General features: G+C 44.3%; 12 non-coding genes across 12 annotated transcripts in view; all 12 read right to left on the bottom strand.

Annotated features, from left to right (window-relative positions):
• Positions 1-1,016: 1,016 nt before the first annotated feature.
• On the bottom strand, positions 1,017-1,135 carry LOC125734700 (5S ribosomal RNA). Its single transcript, XR_007394003.1, has one exon. It is a non-coding gene; the product is annotated as a 5S ribosomal RNA (ribosomal RNA).
• A 1,088-nt stretch (positions 1,136-2,223) lies between these two features.
• LOC125733563 (5S ribosomal RNA) lies at positions 2,224-2,342 on the bottom strand. The gene has a single exon (XR_007392904.1). It is a non-coding gene; the product is annotated as a 5S ribosomal RNA (ribosomal RNA).
• Positions 2,343-3,428: 1,086 nt separating this feature from the next.
• On the bottom strand, positions 3,429-3,547 carry LOC125735711 (5S ribosomal RNA). The gene has a single exon (XR_007395003.1). It is a non-coding gene; the product is annotated as a 5S ribosomal RNA (ribosomal RNA).
• A 1,085-nt stretch (positions 3,548-4,632) lies between these two features.
• On the bottom strand, positions 4,633-4,751 carry LOC125734699 (5S ribosomal RNA). The gene has a single exon (XR_007394002.1). It is a non-coding gene; the product is annotated as a 5S ribosomal RNA (ribosomal RNA).
• A 1,084-nt stretch (positions 4,752-5,835) lies between these two features.
• Positions 5,836-5,954, bottom strand: LOC125734698 (5S ribosomal RNA). Its single transcript, XR_007394001.1, has one exon. It is a non-coding gene; the product is annotated as a 5S ribosomal RNA (ribosomal RNA).
• Positions 5,955-7,036: 1,082 nt separating this feature from the next.
• LOC125735214 (5S ribosomal RNA) lies at positions 7,037-7,155 on the bottom strand. The gene has a single exon (XR_007394512.1). It is a non-coding gene; the product is annotated as a 5S ribosomal RNA (ribosomal RNA).
• A 1,078-nt stretch (positions 7,156-8,233) lies between these two features.
• On the bottom strand, positions 8,234-8,352 carry LOC125734697 (5S ribosomal RNA). The gene has a single exon (XR_007394000.1). It is a non-coding gene; the product is annotated as a 5S ribosomal RNA (ribosomal RNA).
• A 1,080-nt stretch (positions 8,353-9,432) lies between these two features.
• On the bottom strand, positions 9,433-9,551 carry LOC125733063 (5S ribosomal RNA). Its single transcript, XR_007392421.1, has one exon. It is a non-coding gene; the product is annotated as a 5S ribosomal RNA (ribosomal RNA).
• A 1,081-nt stretch (positions 9,552-10,632) lies between these two features.
• Positions 10,633-10,751, bottom strand: LOC125731060 (5S ribosomal RNA). The gene has a single exon (XR_007391349.1). It is a non-coding gene; the product is annotated as a 5S ribosomal RNA (ribosomal RNA).
• A 1,079-nt stretch (positions 10,752-11,830) lies between these two features.
• Positions 11,831-11,950, bottom strand: LOC125735874 (5S ribosomal RNA). Its single transcript, XR_007395158.1, has one exon. It is a non-coding gene; the product is annotated as a 5S ribosomal RNA (ribosomal RNA).
• Positions 11,951-13,028: 1,078 nt separating this feature from the next.
• On the bottom strand, positions 13,029-13,148 carry LOC125735871 (5S ribosomal RNA). Its single transcript, XR_007395156.1, has one exon. It is a non-coding gene; the product is annotated as a 5S ribosomal RNA (ribosomal RNA).
• A 1,078-nt stretch (positions 13,149-14,226) lies between these two features.
• The window catches only part of LOC125734027 (5S ribosomal RNA), a 119-nt gene continuing 104 nt past the window's right edge, over positions 14,227-14,241 (bottom strand). Inside the window, exon 1 of the ribosomal RNA XR_007393356.1 lies at positions 14,227-14,241. This exon is cut by the window's right edge and continues 104 nt beyond it. This is a non-coding gene — a ribosomal RNA (5S ribosomal RNA).

The following is a 14,241-nucleotide window of genomic DNA, read 5'->3' as shown; positions in this document are numbered from 1 at the left end:
TCCTACTCCTGGTTTTTTTTTTTTTTTTATCTGACTCACACTGCAGCCCCACCATCCAATCGGCAGCGCCGGACCCACACCAAACATTCACCAAACTACTCAGCCGGCAGCCTACCACAATTATTCCATTCTTTCCGCATCCGCACACTTCCTTCTTTTTAACTCCTTTTCACTACCGCACAGGTTTATCGCCGCATGTCCCCCGCCGGCAAACATTACTCCTTTGCCTACTGCATGCAGGCTTCTCTTAACGACCCTCTGTTATCAACTCCGCTAACAGCCACAAAATCTCCGCCGCACGAAGCCCACTGGTAGCTGCTGAATCACATGCTTCCCCAAAACGTCGCGCTGTCAGAACACTGGGAGCTACACACACCAACAAGTCCATACTGCAGGCTGCAGCCAGAACAATTTTCTACATTCAAACATCGACGGCCTCTTCTCTCTAAAAATTCACCAGACCGCTTCTACCACCAGCAAAGAAGTTTCCATCCCTAATTCCTCTGTGATTCCCACTAACCTAAACATTAAGCTGGCATTGAATGGTGTGAATTACCCCGGCCAATCTGTTCTTTTAAATACAGCTTTTAGCAAGTTTTGAAAGGAGAAGAGCAGAACTTGCTATGCCAATAATATCGAGTCTTCTGTGGCGAAGTGGTTTTTGCATAGAAAACAAAGCGGTCAGTTGAAGAGGAATAATATCAGTACTTTGTTTAAAACTGTGTGTAAAAAGCTGTCTCTTTATCATTAACAATAAGTTGTAAAACGTGAATGGGGAGTGACAGTCTTCAAGTTTGTGAGAAGATCGCGCCCTGGTGGAATAAAGGCACGAACAGCTTACAGCACCTAGAATTACCAGGAAGTATTTAGAGTAAAACGGTTTCTAAAAGCTGCCTTTATGAATGAGAGAAAAAAAAAAAATATATATATATATAAAATAGTAAAATGGAAGGGGAGTGATAGATTTAAATTAATCGTGAAGTGGAGCGCCCCCTGTATGAAGTAAAAGTGAGAAAGGCTTACAGCACCTGGTATTCCCAGGAGGTCTCCCATCCAAGTACTAACCAGACCCTACGCTGCTTGGCTTCCGAGATCAGACGAGATCGGGCGTGTTCAGGGTGGTATGGCCGTAAGCAAGAGATGCTACCAAAAACAGCCCTTTTGCATTACACGCGTCTATACATGCCAGTTAGTCCCATTGGATCCTACTCCTGGTTTTTTTTTTTTTTTTTATCTGACTCACACTGCAGCCCCACCATCCAATCGGCAGCGCCGGACCCACACCAAACATTCACCAAACTACTCAGCCGGCAGCCTACCACAATTATTCCATTCTTTCCGCATCCGCACACTTCCTTCTCTTTAAGTCCTTTTCACTACCGCACAGGTTAATCGCCGCACGTCCCCCGCCGGCAAACATTACTCCTTTGCCTACTGCATGCAGGCTTCTCTTAACGACCCTCTGTTATCAACTCCGCTAACAGCCACAAAATCTCCGCCGCACGAAGCCCACTGGTAGCTGCTGAATCACATGCTTCCCCAAAACGTCGCACTGTCAGAACACTGGGAGCTACACACACCAACAAGTCCATACTGCAGGCTGCAGCCAGATCAATTTTCTACATTCAAACATCGACGGCCTCTTCTCTCTAAAAATTCACCAGACCGCTTCTACCACCAGCAAAGAAGTTTCCATCCCTAATTCCTCTGTGATTCCCACTAACCTAAACATTAAGCTGGCATTGAATGGTGTGAATTACCCCGGCCAATCTGTTCTTTTAAATACAGCTTTTAGCAAGTTTTGAAAGGAGAAGAGCAGAACTTGCTATGCCAATAATATCGAGTCTTCTGTGGCAAAGTGGTTTTTGCATAGAAAACAAAGCGGTCAGTTGAAGAGGAATAATATCAGTACTTTGTTTAAAACTGTGTGTAAAAAGCTGTCTCTTTATCATTAACAATAAGTTGTAAAACGTGAATGGGGAGTGACAGTCTTCAAGTTTGTGAGAAGATCGCGCCCTGGTGGAATAAAGGCACGAACAGCTTACAGCACCTAGAATTACCAGGAAGTATTTAGAGTAAAACGGTTTCTAAAAGCTGCCTTTATGAATGAGAGAAAAAAAAATATATATATATATATATATAAAATAGTAAAATGGAAGGGGAGTGATAGATTTAAATTAATCGTGAAGTGGAGCGCCCCCTGTATGAAGTAAAAGTGAGAAAGGCTTACAGCACCTGGTATTCCCAGGAGGTCTCCCATCCAAGTACTAACCAGACCCTACCCTGCTTAGTTTCCGAGATCAGACGAGATCGGGCGTGTTCAGGGTGGTATGGCCGTAAGCGAGAGATGCTACCAAAAACAGCCCTTTTGCATTACACGCCTCTATACATGCCAGTTGGTCCCATTGGATCCTACTAATGTTCTTTTTTTTTTTTATCTGACTCACACTGCAGCCCCACCATCCAATCGGCAGCGCCGGACCCACACCAAACATTCACCAAACTACTCAGCCGGCAGCCTACCACAATTATTCCATTCTTTCCGCATCCGCACACTTCCTTCTTTTAACTCCTTTTCACTACCGCACAGGTTAATCGCCGCACGTCCCCCGCCGGCAAACATTACTCCTTTGCCTACTGCATGCAGGCTTCTCTTAACGACCCTCTGTTATCAACTCCGCTAACAGCCACAAAATCTCCGCCGCACGAAGCCCACTGGTAGCTGCTGAATCACATGCTTCCCCAAAACGTCACGCTGTCAGAACACTGGGAGCTACACACACCAACAAGTCCATACTGCAGGCTGCAGCCAGAACAATTTTCTACATTCAAACATCGACGGCCTCTTCTCTCTAAAAATTCAGCAGACCGCTTCTACCACCAGCAAAGAAGTTTCCATCCCTAATTCCTCTGTGATTCCCACTAACCTAAACATTAAGCTGGCATTGAAGGGTGTGAATTACCCCGGCCAATCTGTTCTTTTAAATACAGCTTTTAGCAAGTTTTGAAAGGAGAAGAGCAGAACTTGCTATGCCAATAATATCGAGTCTTCTGTGGCGAAGTGGTTTTTGCATAGAAAACAAAGCGGTCAGTTGAAGAGGAATAATATCAGTACTTTGTTTAAAACTGTGTGTAAAAAGCTGTCTCTTTATCATTAACAATAAGTTGTAAAACGTGAATGGGGAGTGACAGTCTTCAAGTTTGTGAGAAGATCGCTCCCTGGTGGAATAAAGGCACGAACAGCTTACAGCACCTAGAATTACCAGGAAGTATTTAGAGTAAAACGGTTTCTAAAAGCTGCCTTTATGAATGAGAGAAAAAAAAAAATATATATATATATATATATAAAATAGTAAAATGGAAGGGGAGTGATAGATTTAAATTAATCGTGAAGTGGAGCGCCCCCTGTATAAAGTAAAAGTGAGAAAAGCTTACAGCACCTGGTATTCCCAGGTGGTCTCCCATCCAAGTACTAACCAGACCCTATCCTGCTTAGCTTCTGAGATCAGACGAGATCGGGCGTGTTCAGGGTGGTATGGCCGTAAGCGAGAGATGCTACCAAAAACAGCCCTTTTGCATTACACGCGTCTATACATGCCAGTTAGTCCCATTGGATCCTACTCCTGTTTTTTTTTTTTTTTATCTGACTCACACTGCAGCCCCACCATCCAATCGGCAGCGCCGGACCCACACCAAACATTCACCAAACTACTCAGCCGGCAGCCTACCACAATTATTCCATTCTTTCCGCATCCGCACACTTCCTTCTCTTTAAGTCCTTTTCACTACCGCACAGGTTAATCGCCGCACGTCCCCCGCCGGCAAACATTACTCCTTTGCCTACTGCATGCAGGCTTCTCTTAACGACCCTCTGTTATCAACTCCGCTAACAGCCACAAAATCTCCGCCGCACGAAGCCCACTGGTAGCTGCTGAATCACATGCTTCCCCAAAACGTCGCACTGTCAGAACACTGGGAGCTACACACACCAACAAGTCCATACTGCAGGCTGCAGCCAGATCAATTTTCTACATTCAAACATCGACGGCCTCTTCTCTCTAAAAATTCACCAGACCGCTTCTACCACCAGCAAAGAAGTTTCCATCCCTAATTCCTCTGTGATTCCCACTAACCTAAACATTAAGCTGGCATTGAATGGTGTGAATTACCCCGGCCAATCTGTTCTTTTAAATACAGCTTTTAGCAAGTTTTGAAAGGAGAAGAGCAGAACTTGCTATGCCAATAATATCGAGTCTTCTGTGGCAAAGTGGTTTTTGCATAGAAAACAAAGCGGTCAGTTGAAGAGGAATAATATCAGTACTTTGTTTAAAACTGTGTGTAAAAAGCTGTCTCTTTATCATTAACAATAAGTTGTAAAACGTGAATGGGGAGTGACAGTCTTCAAGTTTGTGAGAAGATCGCGCCCTGGTGGAATAAAGGCACGAACAGCTTACAGCACCTAGAATTACCAGGAAGTATTTAGAGTAAAACGGTTTCTAAAAGCTGCCTTTATGAATGAGAGAAAAAAAAATATATATATATATATATATAAAATAGTAAAATGGAAGGGGAGTGATAGATTTAAATTAATCGTGAAGTGGAGCGCCCCCTGTATGAAGTAAAAGTGAGAAAGGCTTACAGCACCTGGTATTCCCAGGAGGTCTCCCATCCAAGTACTAACCAGACCCTACGCTGCTTGGCTTCCGAGATCAGACGAGATCGGGCGTGTTCAGGGTGGTATGGCCGTAAGCGAGAGATGCTACCAAAAACAGCCCTTTTGCATTACACGCGTCTATACATGCCAGTTAGTCCCATTGGATCCTACTCCTGGTTTTTTTTTTTTTTTTATCTGACTCACACTGCAGCCCCACCATCCAATCGGCAGCGCCGGACCCACACCAAACATTCACCAAACTACTCAGCCGGCAGCCTACCACAATTATTCCATTCTTTCCGCATCCGCACACTTCCTTCTTTTTAACTCCTTTTCACTACCGCACAGGTTTATCGCCGCATGTCCCCCGCCGGCAAACATTACTCCTTTGCCTACTGCATGCAGGCTTCTCTTAACGACCCTCTGTTATCAACTCCGCTAACAGCCACAAAATCTCCGCCGCACGAAGCCCACTGGTAGCTGCTGAATCACATGCTTCCCCAAAACGTCGCGCTGTCAGAACACTGGGAGCTACACACACCAACAAGTCCATACTGCAGGCTGCAGCCAGAACAATTTTCTACATTCAAACATCGACGGCCTCTTCTCTCTAAAAATTCACCAGACCGCTTCTACCACCAGCAAAGAAGTTTCCATCCCTAATTCCTCTGTGATTCCCACTAACCTAAACATTAAGCTGGCATTGAATGGTGTGAATTACCCCGGCCAATCTGTTCTTTTAAATACAGCTTTTAGCAAGTTTTGAAAGGAGAAGAGCAGAACTTGCTATGCCAATAATATCGAGTCTTCTGTGGCGAAGTGGTTTTTGCATAGAAAACAAAGCGGTCAGTTGAAGAGGAATAATATCAGTACTTTGTTTAAAACTGTGTGTAAAAAGCTGTCTCTTTATCATTAACAATAAGTTGTAAAACGTGAATGGGGAGTGACAGTCTTCAAGTTTGTGAGAAGATCGCGCCCTGGTGGAATAAAGGCACGAACAGCTTACAGCACCTAGAATTACCAGGAAGTATTTAGAGTAAAACGGTTTCTAAAAGCTGCCTTTATGAATGAGAGAAAAAAAAAATATATATATATATATAAAATAGTAAAATGGAAGGGGAGTGATAGATTTAAATTAATCGTGAAGTGGAGCGCCCCCTGTATGAAGTAAAAGTGAGAAAGGCTTACAGCACCTGGTATTCCCAGGAGGTCTCCCATCCAAGTACTAACCAGACCCTACGCTGCTTGGCTTCCGAGATCAGACGAGATCGGGCGTGTTCAGGGTGGTATGGCCGTAAGCAAGAGATGCTACCAAAAACAGCCCTTTTGCATTACACGCGTCTATACATGCCAGTTAGTCCCATTGGATCCTACTCCTGGTTTTTTTTTTTTTTTTTATCTGACTCACACTGCAGCCCCACCATCCAATCGGCAGCGCCGGACCCACACCAAACATTCACCAAACTACTCAGCCGGCAGCCTACCACAATTATTCCATTCTTTCCGCATCCGCACACTTCCTTCTTTTTAAATCCTTTTCACTACCGCACAGGTTTATCGCCGCATGTCCCCCGCCGGCAAACATTACTCCTTTGCCTACTGCATGCAGGCTTCTCTTAACGACCCTCTGTTATCAACTCCGCTAACAGCCACAAAATCTCCGCCGCACGAAGCCCACTGGTAGCTGCTGAATCACATGCTTCCCCAAAACGTCGCGCTGTCAGAACACTGGGAGCTGCACACACCAACAAGTCCATACTGCAGGCTGCAGCCAGAACAATTTTCTACATTCAAACATCGACGGCCTCTTCTCTCTAAAAATTCACCAGACCGCTTCTACCACCAGCAAAGAAGTTTCCATCCCCAATTCCTCTGTGATTCCCACTAACCTAAACATTAAGCTGGCATTAAAGGGTGTGAATTACCCCGGCCAATCTGTTCTTTTAAATACAGCTTTTAGCACGTTTTGAAAGGAGAAGAGCAGAACTTGCTATGCCAATAATATCGAGTCTTCTGTGGCGAAGTGGTTTTTGCATAGAAAACAAAGCGGTCAGTTGAAGAGGAATAATATCAGTACTTTGTTTAAAACTGTGTGTAAAAAGCTGTCTCTTTATCATTAACAATAAGTTGTAAAACGTGAATGGGGAGTGACAGTCTTCAAGTTTGTGAGAAGATCGCGCCCTGGTGGAATAAAGGCACGAACAGCTTACAGCACCTAGAATTACCATGAAGTATTTAGAGTAAAACGGTTTCTAAAAGCTGCCTTTATGAATGAGAGAAAAATATATATATATATATATAAAATAGTAAAATGGAAGGGGAGTGATAGATTTAAATTAATCGTGAAGTGGAGCGCCCCCTGTATAAAGTAAAAGTGAGAAAAGCTTACAGCACCTGGTATTCCCAGGTGGTCTCCCATCCAAGTACTAACCAGACCCTACCCTGTTTGGCTTCCAAGATCAGACGAGATCGGGCGTGTTCAGGGTGGTATGGCCGTAAGCGAGAGATGCTACCAAAAACAGCCCTTTTGCATTACACGCGTCTATACATGCCAGTTAGTCCCATTGGATCCTACTCCTGTTTTTTTTTTTTTTTATCTGACTCACACTGCAGCCCCACCATCCAATCGGCAGCGCCGGACCCACACCAAACATTCACCAAACTACTCAGCCGGCAGCCTACCACAATTATTCCATTCTTTCCGCATCCGCACACTTCCTTCTTTTTAACTCCTTTTCACTACCGCACAGGTTAATCGCCGCACGTCCCCCACCGGCAAACATTACTCCTTTGCCTACTGCATGTAGGCTTCTCTTAACGACCCTCTGTTATCAACTCCGCTAACAGCCACAAAATCTCCGCCGCACGAAGCCCACTGGTAGCTGCTGAATCACATGCTTCCCCAAAACGTCGCGCTGTCAGAACACTGGGAGCTACACACACCAACAAGTCCATACTGCAGGCTGCAGCCAGATCAATTTTCTACATTCAAACATCGACGGCCTCTTCTCTCTAAAAATTCACCAGACCGCTTCTACCACCAGCAAAGAAGTTTCCATCCCTAATTCCTCTGTGATTCCCACTAACCTAAACATTAAGCTGGCATTGAAGGGTGTGAATTACCCCGGCCAATCTGTTCTTTTAAATACAGCTTTTAGCAAGTTTTGAAAGGAGAAGAGCAGAACTTGCTATGCCAATAATATCGAGTCTTCTGTGGCGAAGTGGTTTTTGCATAGAAAACAAAGCGGTCAGTTGAAGAGGAATAATATCAGTACTTTGTTTAAAACTGTGTGTAAAAAGCTGTCTCTTTATCATTAACAATAAGTTGTAAAACGTGAATGGGGAGTGACAGTCTTCAAGTTTGTGAGAAGATCGCGCCCGGGTGGAATAAAGGCACGAACAGCTTACAGCACCTAGAATTACCAGGAAGTATTTAGAGTAAAACGGTTTCTAAAAGCTGCCTTTATGAATGAGAGAAAAAAAATATATATATATATAAAATAGTAAAATGGAAGGGGAGTGATAGATTTAAATTAATCGTGAAGTGGAGCGCCCCCTGTATAAAGTAAAAGTGAGAAAGGCTTACAGCACCTGGTATTCCCAGGAGGTCTCCCATCCAAGTACTAACCAGACCCTACGCTGCTTGGCTTCCGAGATCAGACGAGATCGGGCGTGTTCAGGGTGGTATGGCCGTAAGCGAGAGATGCTACCAAAAACAGCCCTTTTGCATTACACGTGTCTATACATGCCAGTTAGTCCCATTGGATCCTACTCCTGGTTTTTTTTTTTTTTTTATCTGACTCACACTGCAGCCCCACCATCCAATCGGCAGCGCCGGACCCACACCAAATATTCACCAAACTACTCAGCCGGCAGCCTACCACAATTATTCCATTCTTTCCGCATCCGCACACTTCCTTCTTTTTAACTCCTTTTCACTACCGCACAGGTTAATCGCCGCACGTCCCCCACCGGCAAACATTACTCCTTTGCCTACTGCATGTAGGCTTCTCTTAACGACCCTCTGTTATCAACTCCGCTAACAGCCACAAAATCTCCGCCGCACGAAGCCCACTGGTAGCTGCTGAATCACATGCTTCCCCAAAACGTCGCGCTGTCAGAACACTGGGAGCTACACACACCAACAAGTCCATACTGCAGGCTGCAGCCAGATCAATTTTCTACATTCAAACATCGACGGCCTCTTCTCTCTAAAAATTCACCAGACCGCTTCTACCACCAGCAAAGAAGTTTCCATCCCTAATTCCTCTGTGATTCCCACTAACCTAAACATTAAGCTGGCATTGAAGGGTGTGAATTACCCCGGCCAATCTGTTCTTTTAAATACAGATTTTAGCAAGTTTTGAAAGGAGAAGAGCAGAACTTGCTATGCCAATAATATCGAGTCTTCTGTGGCGAAGTGGTTTTTGCATAGAAAACAAAGCGGTCAGTTGAAGAGGAATAATATCAGTACTTTGTTTAAAACTGTGTGTAAAAAGCTGTCTCTTTATCATTAACAATAAGTTGTAAAACGTGAATGGGGAGTGACAGTCTTCAAGTTTGTGAGAAGATCGCGCCCTGGTGGAATAAAGGCACGAACAGCTTACAGCACCTAGAATTACCAGGAAGTATTTAGAGTAAAACGGTTTCTAAAAGCTGCCTTTATGAATGAGAGAAAAAAAAAATATATATATATAAAATAGTAAAATGGAAGGGGAGTGATAGATTTAAATTAATCGTGAAGTGGAGCGCCCCCTGTATAAAGTAAAAGTGAGAAAGGCTTACAGCACCTGGTATTCCCAGGAGGTCTCCCATCCAAGTACTAACCAGACCCTACCCTGCTTAGTTTCCGAGATCAGATGAGATCGGGCGTGTTCAGGGTGGTATGGCCGTAAGCGAGAGATGCTACCAAAAACAGCCCTTTTGCATTACACGCGTCTATACATGCCAGTTAGTCCCATTGGATCCTACTCCTGGTTTTTTTTTTTTTTTTATCTGACTCACACTGCAGCCCCACCATCCAATCGGCAGCGCCGGACCCACACCAAACATTCACCAAACTACTCAGCCGGCAGCCTACCACAATTATTCCATTCTTTCCGCATCCGCACACTTCCTTCTTTTTAACTCCTTTTCACTACCGCACAGGTTTATCGCCGCATGTCCCCCGCCGGCAAACATTACTCCTTTGCCTACTGCATGCAGGCTTCTCTTAACGACCCTCTGTTATCAACTCCGCTAACAGCCACAAAATCTCCGCCGCACGAAGCCCACTGGTAGCTGCTGAATCACATGCTTCCCCAAAACGTCGCGCTGTCAGAACACTGGGAGCTACACACACCAACAAGTCCATACTGCAGGCTGCAGCCAGAACAATTTTCTACATTCAAACATCGACGGCCTCTTCTCTCTAAAAATTCACCAGACCGCTTCTACCACCAGCAAAGAAGTTTCCATCCCTAATTCCTCTGTGATTCCCACTAACCTAAACATTAAGCTGGCATTGAAGGGTGTGAATTACCCCGGCCAATCTGTTCTTTTAAATACAGCTTTTAGCAAGTTTTGAAAGGAGAAGAGCAGAACTTGCTATGCCAATAATATCGAGTCTTCTGTGGCGAAGTGGTTTTTGCATAGAAAACAAAGCGGTCAGTTGAAGAGGAATAATATCAGTACTTTGTTTAAAACTGTGTGTAAAAAGCTGTCTCTTTATCATTAACAATAAGTTGTAAAACGTGAATGGGGAGTGACAGTCTTCAAGTTTGTGAGAAGATCGCGCCCTGGTGGAATAAAGGCACGAACAGCTTACAGCACCTAGAATTACCAGGAAGTATTTAGAGTAAAACGGTTTCTAAAAGCTGCCTTTATGAATGAGAGAAAAATATATATATATATATATAAAATAGTAAAATGGAAGGGGAGTGATAGATTTAAATTAATCGTGAAGTGGAGCGCCCCCTGTATAAAGTAAAAGTGAGAAAAGCTTACAGCACCAGGTATTCCCAGGTGGTCTCCCATCCAAGTACTAACCAGACCCTACCCTGCTTAGCTTCCGAGATCAGACGAGATCGGGCGTGTTCAGGGTGGTATGGCCGTAAGCGAGAGATGCTACCAAAAACAGCCCTTTTGCATTACACGCGTCTATACATGCCAGTTAGTCCCATTGGATCCTACTCCTGGTTTTTTTTTTTTTTTTATCTGACTCACACTGCAGCACCACCATCCAATCGGCAGCGCCGGACCCACACCAAACATTCACCAAACTACTCAGCCAGCAGCCTACCACAATTATTCCATTCTTTCCGCATCCGCACACTTCCTTCTTTTTAACTCCTTTTCACTACCGCACAGGTTAATCGCCGCACGTCCCCCGCCGGCAAACATTACTCCTTTGCCTACTGCATGCAGGCTTCTCTTAACGACCCTCTGTTATCAACTCCGCTAACAGCCACAAAATCTCCGCCGCACGAAGCCCACTGGTAGCTGCTGAATCACATGCTTCCCCAAAACGTCACGCTGTCAGAACACTGGGAGCTACACACACCAACAAGTCCATACTGCAGGCTGCAGCCAGAACAATTTTCTACATTCAAACATCGACGGCCTCTTCTCTCTAAAAATTCACCAGACCGCTTCTACCACCAGCAAAGAAGTTTCCATCCCTAATTCGTCTGTGACTCCCACTAACCTAAACATTAAGCTGGCATTGAAGGGTGTGAATTACCCCGGCCAATCTGTTCTTTTAAATACAGCTTTTAGCAAGTTTTGAAAGGAGAAGAGCAGAACTTGCTATGCCAATAATATCGAGTCTTCTGTGGCGAAGTGGTTTTTGCATAGAAAACAAAGCGGTCAGTTGAAGAGGAATAATATCAGTACTTTGTTTAAAACTGTGTGTAAAAAGCTGTCTCTTTATCATTAACAATAAGTTGTAAAACGTGAATGGGGAGTGACAGTCTTCAAGTTTGTGAGAAGATCGCGCCCTGGTGGAATAAAGGCACGAACAGCTTACAGCACCTAGAATTACCAGGAAGTATTTAGAGTAAAACGGTTTCTAAAAGCTGCCTTTATGAATGAGAGAAAAAAATATATATATATATAAAATAGTAAAATGGAAGGGGAGTGATAGATTTAAATTAATCGTGAAGTGGAGCGCCCCCTGTATAAAGTAAAAATGAGAAAAGCTTACAGCACCTGGTATTCCCAGGTGGTCTCCCATCCAAGTACTAACCAGACCCTAAACCTGCTTAGCTTCCGAGATCAGATGAGATCGGGCGTGTTCAGGGTGGTATGGCCGTAAGCGAGAGATGCTACCAAAAACAACCCTTTTGCATTACACGCGTCTATACATGCCAGTTAGTCCCATTGGATCCAACTCCTGGTTTTTTTTTTTTTTTATCTGACTCACACTGCAGCACCACCATCCAATCGGCAGCGCCGGACCCACACCAAACATTCACCAAACTACTCAGCCGGCAGCCTACCACAATTATTCCATTCTTTCCGCATCCGCACACTTCCTTCTTTTTAACTCCTTTTCACTACCGCACAGGTTAATCGCCGCACGTCCCCCGCCGGCAAACATTACTCCTTTGCCTACTGCATGCAGGCTTCTCTTAACGACCCTCTGTTATCAACTCCGCTAACAGCCACAAAATCTCCGCCGCACGAAGCCCACTGGTAGCTGCTGAATCACATGCTTCCCCAAAACGTCACGCTGTCAGAACACTGGGAGCTACACACACCAACAAGTCCATACTGCAGGCTGCAGCCAGAACAATTTTCTACATTCAAACATCGACGGCCTCTTCTCTCTAAAAATTCACCAGACCGCTTCTACCACCAGCAAAGAAGTTTCCATCCCTAATTCGTCTGTGACTCCCACTAACCTAAACATTAAGCTGGCATTGAAGGGTGTGAATTACCCCGGCCAATCTGTTCTTTTAAATACAGCTTTTAGCAAGTTTTGAAAGGAGAAGAGCAGAACTTGCTATGCCAATAATATCGAGTCTTCTGTGGCGAAGTGGTTTTTGCATAGAAAACAAAGCGGTCAGTTGAAGAGGAATAATATCAGTACTTTGTTTAAAACTGTGTGTAAAAAGCTGTCTCTTTATCATTAACAATAAGTTGTAAAACGTGAATGGGGAGTGACAGTCTTCAAGTTTGTGAGAAGATCGCGCCCTGGTGGAATAAAGGCACGAACAGCTTACAGCACCTAGAATTACCAGGAAGTATTTAGAGTAAAACGGTTTCTAAAAGCTGCCTTTATGAATGAGAGAAAAAAATATATATATATATAAAATAGTAAAATGGAAGGGGAGTGATAGATTTAAATTAATCGTGAAGTGGAGCGCCCCCTGTATAAAGTAAAAATGAGAAAAGCTTACAGCACCTGGTATTCCCAGGTGGTCTCCCATCCAAGTACTAACCAGACCCTAAACCTGCTTAGCTTCCGAGATCAGATGAGATCGGGCGTGTTCAGGGTGGTATGGCCGTAAGCGAGAGATGCTACCAAAAACAACCCTTTTGCATTACACGCGTCTATACATGCCAGTTAGTCCCATTGGATCCAACTCCTGGTTTTTTATTTTTTTTATCTGACTCACACTGCAGCCCCACCATCCAATCGGCAGCGCCGGACCCACACCAAACATTCACCAAACTACTCAGCCGGCAGCCTACCACAATTATTCCATTCTTTCCGCATCCGCACACTTCCTTCTTTTTAACTCCTTTTCACTACCGCACAGGTTAATCGCCGCACGTCCCCCGCCGGCAAACATTACTCCTTTGCCTACTGCATGCAGGCTTCTCTTAACGACCCTCTGTTATCAACTCCGCTAACAGCCACAAAATCTCCGCCGCACGAAGCCCACTGGTAGCTGCTGAATCACATGCTTCCCCAAAACGTCGCGCTGTCAGAACACTGGGAGCTACACACACCAATAAGTCCATACTGCAGGCTGCAGCCAGAACAATTTTCTACATTCAAACATCGACGGCCTCTTCTCTCTAAAAATTCACCAGACCGCTTCTACCACCAGCAAAGAAGTTTCCATCCCTAATTCCTCTGTGATTCCCACTAACCTAAACATTAAGCTGGCATTGAAGGGTGTGAATTACCCCGGCCAATCTGTTCTTTTAAATACAGCTTTTAGCAAGTTTTGAAAGGAGAAGAGCAGAACTTGCTATGCCAATAATATCGAGTCTTCTGTGGCGAAGTGGTTTTTGCATAGAAAACAAAGCGGTCAGTTGAAGAGGAATAATATCAGTACTTTGTTTAAAACTGTGTGTAAAAAGCTGTCTCTTTATCATTAACAATAAGTTGTAAAACGTGAATGGGGAGTGACAGTCTTCAAGTTTGTGAGAAGATCGCGCCCTGGTGGAATAAAGGCACGAACAGCTTACAGCACCTAGAATTACCAGGAAGTATTTAGAGTAAAACGGTTTCTAAAAGCTGCCTTTATGAATGAGAGAAAAAAAAAAATATATATATAAAATAGTAAAATGGAAGGGGAGTGATAGATTTAAATTAATCGTGAAGTGGAGCGCCCCCTGTATAAAGTAAAAATGAGAAAAGCTTACAGCACCTG

The sequence above is a fragment of the Brienomyrus brachyistius genome, chromosome 2 (genome assembly GCF_023856365.1).
Source record: "Brienomyrus brachyistius isolate T26 chromosome 2, BBRACH_0.4, whole genome shotgun sequence".
Classification (NCBI taxonomy): domain Eukaryota; kingdom Metazoa; phylum Chordata; class Actinopteri; order Osteoglossiformes; family Mormyridae; genus Brienomyrus; species Brienomyrus brachyistius.
The sequence above is the reverse complement of the archived record's forward strand: the minus strand, read 5'-3'. Positions and strand labels throughout refer to the sequence as shown.